Here is a 7,679-nt window from a genome sequence, read left to right as displayed (position 1 = left end):
TTCCCCTCCTCTCCCCTTCCTTCCCCTCCTAGTAGGAGTAGGAAAGGAGGAGTCCTACTCCTACTAGGAGGAGGACTCCTCCTCCTGGCGCGCCCAACAAAGGGCCGGCCGGCCTCCCCCTCCCTCCTTTATATACGGGGGCAGGGGGCACCCCATAGACACACAAGTTGATCTACGGATCGTTCCTTAGCCGTGTGCGGTGCCCCCCTCCACCATATTCCACCTCGGTCATATCGTCGCGGAGTTTAGGCGAAGCCCTGCGTCGGTAGAACATCATCATCGTCACCACGCCGTCGTGCTGACGGAACTCATCCCCGAAGCTTTGCTGGATCGGAGCCCGGGGATCGTCATCGAGCTGAACGTGTGCTGAACTCGGAGGTGCCGTACGTTCGGTGCTTGGATCGGTCGGATCGTGAAGACGTACGACTACATCAACCGCGTTGTGCTAACGCTTCCGCTTACGGTCTACGAGGGTACGTGGACAACACTCTCCCCTCTCGTTGCTATGCCATCACCATGATCTTGCGTGTGCGTAGGAAATTTTTTGAAATTACTACGTTCCCCAACAGTGGCATCCGAGCCAGGTTTTATGCGTTGATGTTATATGCACAAGTAGAACACAAGTGAGTTGTGGGCGATACAAGTCGTACTGCTTACCAGCATGTCATACTTTGGTTCGGCGGTATTGTGAGATGAAGCGGCCCGGACTGACATTACGCGTACGCTTACGCGAGACTGGTTTCACCGTTACGAGCACTCGTGCTTAAAGGTGGCTAGCGGGTGTCTGTCTCTCTCACTTTAGAAGAATCGAGTGTGGCTACGCCCGGTCCTTGCGAAGGTTAAAACAGCACCAACTTGACAAACTATCGTTGTGGTTTTTATGCGTAGGTAAGAATGGTTCTTGCTAAAAGCCCGTAGCAGCCACATAAAATTTGCAACAACAAAGTAGAAGACGTCTAACTTGTTTTTGCAGGGCATGTTGTGATGTGATATGGTCAAGACGTGATGCTATATTTTATTGTATGCGATGATCATGTTTTGTAACCGAAGTTATCGGCAACTGGCAGGAGCCATATGGTTGTCGCTTTATTGTATGAAATGCAAACGCCCTGTAATTGCTTTACTTTATCACTAAGTGGTAGCGATAGTCGTAGAAGCAATAGTTGGCGAGAGGACAACGATGCTACGATGGTGATCATGACGGTGCTTCGAAGATGGAGATCAAAAGCACAATATGATGATGGCCATATCATATCACTTATATTGATTGCATGTGATGTTTATCCTTTATGCATCTTATCTTGCTTTGATTGACGGTAGCATTTTAAGATGATCTCTCACTAAAATTATCAAGAAGTGTTCTCCCTGAGTATGCACCGTTGCCAAAGTTCGTCGTGCCCAGACACCACGTGATGATCGGGTGTGATAAGCTCTACGTCCATCTACAACGGGTGCAAGCCAGTTTTGCACACGCAGAATACTCATGTTAAACTTGACGAGCCTAGCATATGCATATATGGCCTCGGAACACGGAGACCAAAATGTCGAGCGTGAATCATATAGTAGATATGATCAACATAGTGATGTTCACCATTGAAAACTACTCCATCTCACGTGATGATCGGTTATGGTTTAGTTGATTTGGATCACGTGATCACTTAGATGGCTAGAGAGATGTCTGTCTAAGTGGGAGTTCTTAATTAATATGATTAATTGAACTTAAATTTATCATGAACTTAGTACCTGATAGTATTTTGCTTGTCTATGTTTGTTTGTAGATAGATGGCTCGTGCTGTTGTTCCGTTGAATTTTAATGCGTTCCTTGAGAAAGCAAAGTTGAAAGATGATGGTAGAAATTACACGGACTAGGTCCGTAACCTGACGATTATCCTCATTGCTGCATAGAAAAGTTACGTCCTGGAAGCACCGCTGGGTGCCAGGCCTGCTGCTGATGCAACTGACGACGTTAAGAACGTCTGGCAGAGCAAAGCTGATGACTACTCTATAGTTCAGTGTGCCATGCTTTACGGCTTAGAGCCGGGTCTTCAACGACGTTTTGAACGTCATGGAGCATATGAGATGTTCCAGGAGTTGAAGTTAATATTTCAAGCAAATGCCCGGATTGAGAGATATGAAGTCTCCAATAAGTTCTACAGCTGCAAGATGGAGGAGAATAGTTCTGTCAGTGAACATATACTCAAAATGTCTAGGTATAATAATCACTTGATTCAACTGGGAGTTAATCTTCCGGATGATAGCGTCATTGACAGAATTCTCCAATCACTGCCACCAAGCTACAAGAGCTTTGTGATGAACTATAATATGCAAGAGATGAACAAGACTATTCCCGAGCTCTTCGCAATGCTAAAAGCTGCGAAGGTAGAAATCAAGAAGGAGCATCAAGTGTTGATGGTCAACAAGACCACTAGTTTCAAGAAAAAGGGCAAAGGGAAGAAGAAGGGGAACTTCAAGAAGAACAGCAAGCAAGTTGCTGCTCAAGAGAAGAAACCCAAGTCTGGACCTAAGCCTGAAACTGAGTGTTTCTACTGCAAGCAGACTGGTCACTGGAAGCGGAACTGCCCCAAGTATTTGGCGGATAAGAAGGATGGCAAAGTGAACAAAGGTATATGTGATATACATGTTATTGATGTGTACCTAACTAGAGCTCGTAGTAGCACCTGGGTATTTGATACTGGTTCTGTTGCTAATATTTGCAACTCAAAACAGGGACTACGGAATAAGCGAGCACTGGCCAAGGACGAGGTGACGATGCGCGTGGGAAACGGTTCCAAAGTCGATGTGATCGCGGTCGGCACGCTACCTCTACATCTACCTTCGGGATTAGTTTTAGACCTGAATAATTGTTATTTGGTGCCAGCGTTGAGCATGAACATTATATCTGGATCTTGTTTGATGCGAGACGGTTATTCATTTGAATCAGAGAATAATGGTTGTTCTATTTATATGAGTAATATCTTTTATGGTCATGCACCCTTGAAGAGTGGTCTATTTTTATTAAATCTCGATAGTAGTGATACACATATTCATAGTGTTGAAACCAAAAGATGCAGAGTTAATAATGATAGTGCAACTTATTTGTGGCACTGCCGTTTGGGTCATATCGGTGTAAAGCGCATGAAGAAACTCCATACTGATGGACTTTTGGAATCACTTGATTATGAATCACTTGGTACTTGCGAACCGTGCCTTATGGGCAAGATGACTAAAACGCCGTTCTCCGGAACTATGGAGCGAGCAACTGATTTGTTGGAAATCATACATACTGATGTTTGTGGCCCAATGAATGTTGAGGCTCGCGGCGGGTATCGTTATTTTCTCACCTTCACAGATGATTTGAGCAGATATGGGTATATCTACTTGATGAAACACAAGTCTGAAACATTTGAAAGGTTCAAAGAATTTCAGAGTGAAGTAGAAAATCATCGTAACAAGAAAATAAAGTTTCTACGATCTGATCGTGGAGGAGAGTATTTGAGTTATGAGTTTGGCCTACACTTGAAACAATGTGGAATAGTTTCGCAACTCACGCCACCTGGAACACCACAACGAAATGGTGTGTCCGAACGTCGTAATCGTACTTTACTTGATATGGTGCGATCTATGATGTCTCTTACTGATTTACCGCTATCGTTTTGGGGTTATGCTTTAGAGACGGCCGCATTCACGTTAAATAGGGCACCATCAAAATCCGTTGAAACGACGCCTTATGAACTGTGGTTTGGCAAGAAACCAAAGTTGTCGTTTCTTAAAGTTTGGGGCTACGATGCTTATGTGAAGAAACTTCAACCAGATAAGCTCGAACCTAAATCGGAGAAATGTGTCTTCATAGGATACCCAAAAGAGACTATTGGGTACACCTTCTATAACAGATCCGAAGGCAAGACATTCGTTGCTAAGAATGGATCCTTTCTAGAGAAGGAGTTTCTCTCGAAAGAAGTGAGTGGGAGGAAAGTAGAACTTGATGAGATAACTGTATCTACTCCCTTATTGGAAAGTAGTTCATCACGAGAACCAGTTCCTGTGACAACTACACCAATTAGTGAGGAAGCTAATGATAATGATCATGAAACTTCATATCAACTTTCTACTGAACCTCGTAGGTCTACCAGAGTAAGATCCGCACCAGAGTGGTACGGTAATCCTATTCTGGAAGTCATGTTACTTGACCATGATGAACCTACGAACTATGAGGAAGCGATGATGAGCCCGGATTCCGCAAAATGGCTAGAAGCCATGAAATCTGAGATGGGATCCATGTATGAAAACAAAGTATGGACTTTGGTTGACTTGCCCGATGATCGGCAAGCCATTGAGAATAAATGGATCTTTAGGAAGAAGACTGACACTGATGGTAATATAACTGTCTATAAAGCTCGACTTGTTGCAAAAGGTTTTCGACAAGTTCAAGGGGTTGACTACGATGAGACTTTCTCACCCGTAGCGATGCTTTAGTCCGTCCGAATCATGTTAGCTATTGCTGCATTTCATGATTATGAAATTTGGCAAATGGATGTCAAGACTGCATTCTTGAATGGATTTCTAGAAGAAGAGTTGTATATGATGCAGCCGGAAGGTTTTGTTGATCCAAAAGGTGCTGACAAAGTGTGCAAGCTCCAGCGTTCCATTTATGGACTGGTGCAAGCATCTCGGAGTTGGAATAAACGCTTTGATAGTGTGATCAAAGCATATGGTTTTATACAGACTTTTGGAGAAGCATGTATTTACAAGAAAGTGAGTGGGAGCTCTGTAGCATTTCTAATTTTATATGTAGATGACATATTATTAATTGGAAATGATATAGAATTTCTGGATAGCATAAAAGGATACTTGAATAAAAGTTTTTCAATGAAAGACCTCGGTGAAGCTGCTTACATATTGGGCATCAAGATCTATAGAGATAGATCAAGACGCTTAATAGGACTTTCACAAAGCACATACCTTGACAAAATTTTGAAAAAGTTCAAAATGGACCAGGCAAAGAAAGGATTCTTGCCTGTGCTATAAGGTGTGAAGTTGAGTCAAACTCGATGCCCGACCACAGCAGAAGATAGAGAGAAAATGAAAAATGTTCCCTATGCTTCAGCCATAGGCTCTATCATGTATGCAATGATGTGTACCAGACCTGACGTATGCTTAGCAATAAGCTTGGCAGGAAGGTACCAAAGTAATCCAGGAGTGGATCACTGGACAGCGGTCAAGAACATCCTGAAATACCTGAAAAGGACTAAGGATATGTTTCTCATATATGGAGGTGACAAAGAGCTAGTCGTAAACGGTTACGTTGATGCAAGCTTTGACACTGATCCGGACGATTCTAAATCGCAAACCGGATACGTGTTTTTATTAAACGGTGGAGCTGTAAGTTGGTGCAGTTCTAAACAAAGCGTTGTAGCGGGATCTACATGTGAAGCGGAGTACATAGCTGCTTCGGAAGCAGCAAATGAAGGAGTCTGGACGAAGGAGTTCATTTCCGATCTAGGTGTCATACCTAGTGCATCGGGACCAATGAAGATCTTCTGTGACAATACTGGTGCAATTGCCTTGGCAAAGGAATCCAGATTTCACAAGAGGACCAAGCACATCAAGAGACGCTTCAATTCCATTTGGGACCAAGTCCAAGTGGGAGACATAGAGATTTGCAAGATACATACGGATTTGAATGTTGCAGACCCGTTGACTAAGCCTCTCTCACGAGCAAAACATGATCAGCACCAAGACTCCATGGGTGTTAGAATCATTACTATGTAATCTAGATTATTGACTCTAGTGCAAGTGGGATACTGAAGGAAATATGCCCTAGAGGCAATAATAAAGTTATTATTTATTTCCTCATATCATGATAAATGTTTATTATTCATGCTAGAATTGTATTAACCGGAAACATGATACACGTGTGAATACATAGACAAACATAAAGTCACTAGTATGCCTCTACTTGACTAGCTCATTAATCAAAGATGGTTATGTTTCCTAACTATAGACATGTGTTGTCATTTGATTAATGGGATCACATCATTAGGAGAATGATGTGATTGACATGACCCATTCCGTTAGCCTAGCACTTGATCATTTAGTATGTTGCTATTGCTTTCTTCATGACTTATACAAAGTTCCTGCAACTATGAGATTGTGCAACTCCCGTTTACCGGAAGAACACTTTGTGTGCTACCAAACGTCACAACGTAATTGGGTGATTATAAAGGTGCTCTACAGGTGTTTCCGAAGGTACATGTTGGGTTGGCATAATTCGAGATTAGGTTTTGTCACTCCGATTGTCGGAGAGGTATCTCTGGGCCCTCTCGGTAATACTCATCACCTAAGCCTTGCAAGCATTGTAACTAATGACTTAGTTATAAGATGATGTGTTACAGAACGAGTAAAGAGACTTGCCGGTAACGAGATTGAACTAGGTATTGGATACCGACGATCAAATCTCGGGCAAGTAACATACCGATGACAAAGGGAACAACGTATGTTGTTATGCGGTTTGACCGATAAAGATCTTCGTAGAATATGTAGGAACCAATATGGGCATCCAGGTTCCACTATTGGTTATTGACCGAGAATAGTTCTAGGTCATGTCTACATAGTTCTCGAACCCGTAGGGTCCGCACGCTTAACATTACGATGACAGTTTTATTATGAGTTTACAAGTTTTGATGTACCGAAGTTTGTTCAAAGTCTCGGATGTGATCACGGACATGACGAGGAGTCTCGAAATGGTTGAGACATAAAGATTGATATATTGGACGACTATATTCGGACACTGGAAGTGTTCCGGGTGATTTCGGAGAAAACCGGAGTGCCGGAGGGTTACCGGAACCCCTCCCGAAGAGTTAATGGGCCACATGGGCCTTGGTGGGAAGAGAGAGGGGCGGCCAGGAAGGGCCGCGCGCCCCCTCTCCCTCTGGTCCGAATTGGACTAGGAGGGTGTAACATCCCAAATTTTCAATTTGGAATGTTATACATTAGATCATCATGCATATCATATTTTCTTGCATTTGTTGATCCTAGAAATTTCACGCAACTCAAGGACCCTCGGAGAGAGTTGGAGATTTCGAAATTTTCGTATTTGAGTTCTCTCAAGACTATGAAAAGAGGATCATTGTATTTATTTATTTAATCTTCAAATATTTTTCCAATATCAAAAATAAGAGAGGGAATAATATGACCTTCCCAAAATTTAGGAAAAATGAAGATTTAATAAATAAATCAAATTTTGGATATTTCTCGGAGTTTATTGCCTTAGGAAAAAATGCGTGTTTTCAAAAATTGCATTTTAGGCCCCGAGTAAAAGTTCATTTTGTTCGACTCATCTTTAGGAGTCGGGGAAAATTTACTTTATTAATTTTGGAGTTCGTTTAGATTTTTTTCTGTATTTTTTTTCTGCGTGCGAAACCGATTTTAAAAAAAAGAGCCGCAGCGCCTTGGGCCAAAGGCCCAAGCCGCCAAGCCAGCCGGCCGGCCAGGAGGCCAAGGCCATCGCTAGCGCCGCCACGCCAGGGAGCCAGGGAGCCGCCCCGGTTTCCTTTTCTTTTACAAATCCTAGTAGGATTTGGACCCGTTTCGTTATTCCGTTTTTTGTTCCTAGGATTCCTAAACCTAGTCTAATTCTTGTCCCCTACTCCAAGCAAAACCCTCCCCCTCCCCAATATAAA

Source organism: Triticum dicoccoides, chromosome 5B, assembly GCF_002162155.2.
Source record: "Triticum dicoccoides isolate Atlit2015 ecotype Zavitan chromosome 5B, WEW_v2.0, whole genome shotgun sequence".
NCBI lineage: Eukaryota > Viridiplantae > Streptophyta > Magnoliopsida > Poales > Poaceae > Triticum > Triticum dicoccoides.
This window is presented reverse-complemented; position numbering follows the sequence as displayed.